The sequence below is a fragment of the Chondrus crispus genome, genomic scaffold (genome assembly GCF_000350225.1).
Source record: "Chondrus crispus Stackhouse genomic scaffold, scaffold_16, whole genome shotgun sequence".
In the NCBI taxonomy this organism is placed as follows: domain Eukaryota; phylum Rhodophyta; class Florideophyceae; order Gigartinales; family Gigartinaceae; genus Chondrus; species Chondrus crispus.
In genome coordinates, this window is record NW_005179046.1 from 339,525 (window position 1) to 342,214 (window position 2,690).

Consider the following 2,690-nt stretch of genomic DNA (forward strand, 5'->3'; position numbering starts at 1 on the left):
ACACATCATGGCATGCCCGATACCCTCAGCCAATAAGTACACAGGTGTGTGCGTAGCGTGTGTTAACAATGCACCGAACAGGAAGAAACGATTCTATCCTTTCTTCCTGTTCGGGGCATTGTCATCGTGTTTGTATATCGTTCGAAGAGCGCGGGTCCCGTGTTATGTATAGATGCGTTGCTTTATAATGTTTGGCGTATGGCAGCATGTAGTGAGTGAAAATACACCCGGAATAGCTGTATCTCCATCTATCATTGCTGGTTCCGTCGTGAAGGCATCACATCTCCTCTGTATCCATCAAAACCTTTATCTCGCCACAAAACAGCCTAAAATGCTTTATACCATTAGAAGCTTCTCGTCTTTTACTAGACAGGGCCCTCAGCGGAAAGGGAGTCGCTCGCTTCTCTGTTCATCTTCCCGCTATATATACTCGGTCTCGTCGGGCTGAACCCCACTTCCACTCATCAACTTCAAACCGACAACACAACCGCTCATCTTATCACACAGAAAGCCGATCTTCCGTTAAGAACAACCCGCTCAAGAAGATGAGATTCTCCGTTCTTCTTCTCATCGCCCTGGTCCTTCTCTTTGCCACCTCCTTCGGCAAGCCGGTCCCCGCCGCCGCTGATGAGCTCATTCGGGCTGGCAAGGGTCTCTCCGTCCGTAAGGGGGACCAGCTCACGCTGCTAGATGAAACGGCCGTGCGCGATGATGATGATGATGACGATGATGATGACGACGATGATGATGATGATGACGACAGAAGGCCGAGAAGGAAACGCAAGTGGCGCAGACGTAGGTGCCGTTGCCGTTGCAGGTGGAACAAGAAGAGGTGCTGCAGGTGCAGGCGCCGTCACAGGCGTGGACGTGGGGATGATGATGATGACGATGATGACAGGTTTGACGATTAGGGAGGGTTGGTAGTTAGGTTTTCCAATTTCCTTTATTCTGAGGTGCTAGTAAACTGATGCATAAGATGCTTGTTTCAACTGTTGTGGACGAAATTTCCTAGTAGGAAGAGGGTGACAGACAGGCTGGCCGAATTGATGGAAGTTGGCTTAGCGCGAATAAAACGTTTCATTGCTATACCAGGTTCGTCGAAGCAAGGATGCATTAAATTCAAGCGAAAAGATGTGAAGAAGAATTAGTATCACAGCTGTAAAGCTGACTACTCGTCTGCTACCGGCAGTTGCCGAGCGTTCTGCGAAATAATCGCCTCCAGGTCGAAGTAGTGGTCCGTCATCGAAAATGTCCTTCTAGTGCCGAGAAACCTTGTAATGAAACTAGTAGAGCAGGAAAGGAGAGTGTTGGCCTTGACCTTAGTGCGATTTGAGCTCACGTTAAAAGAGAGCTTTCTGAACATTCAGCCAAGTGCAGAAGAATTTTTCGACGGAAATCAGTCATTGCTGGATGCATACGAGTGCATGTGCTTCACCCAATGGCATGGGGAGCCTGATCGAATGCTCGCCCGTTATAAGTGTGTGAGTTAACATCATCAGAATTTCACACAGAAACCGCTGTTGACATCATCCCAACAATCAACAGTGGCATCAGGAATGCGCTTTTGCCAAACCTTGCATAAACAAATGTTTCAACTGCAGTTGATCTCTTGCGCTGCGATAAAGATGTTCAAGCTCACTTGCTCAATTCTTTCGTTACCGTGCTACTCTCTCTATCTGTCTTGCTTTTCTTCATAGAGGAACTCTGTGTGCATCATCTAGGAATCTCTCTTCCCGGAAGGAGGCAATCACACCCAAGGCTTGTCTCAAAGCAAAAACGAGGGGCTCTCCAAAATCGAGAGTGTCATGCCATGCCGAAATCCACGGTCTCAATGGAAACGTAAACAGTAGAGCTATAATTATCTGAATTATCAAATGCGACTGTCTGTCTACGATGCCTATGAATGAACCCTGTATGTTTTTGGCTTTTCACATGTTGCTATTGTTGATATCCATCCCGCGACACCAGCGATGGTAACAACAATGCCATCTTACTCATTAAGCATTCTACACTCAAAGATGCCTTCCTAATCTTGCCAAAAGTATTTCATTGACTATATGAACAAGACTCAACATTTGCAATCCGATTTAGCCAGGAAATACGTTGACGGTAAAAGGGTATAAATGTTTTCAATCCCTCACACGCCTCACCATACAAATCTAACATAACGAGTGTGCTTTCACGTTCCCGAAGGCTCTCTTCTGCACCAATCGCTTAGGTCTGCAGTGCACTCTTTCAACGACTCTAGCCTAATTTAGCTTCTATCTATTTGTCCGGATAAGAAGACAGCTCTACATCATTCTAAACGTTCCCAGAGTCACTTTGTTACATGTTTCTATAGTGCACGAGCATATCTACCTTGTCTGGCAATGTTCGCTTTCCCTTTAAAATCAACGATACTTCTGACTTCTGAGAAGACAGTTGTGTCCAGATGTGACGTATATAGACGCGCTTGTGGTGTTTTCACTACCAGCTTTGATATGAAAACCTCAAGATGTTTGGTCTGCCCCAAAAGCATTTTCGCAGGGACCTTTCTGAGTCGCTGATGCCGCATCTATAACATATTCCTATTTTGGAACTGGGTTTGAAGCATGCCTCGCATCGTTAACGGGCCACCGAAAGTAGCGAGGCCGGCGGCCATGACAAAACCCCATCCATGCCCACATATTCCTACGTTCAACATTTCGCGG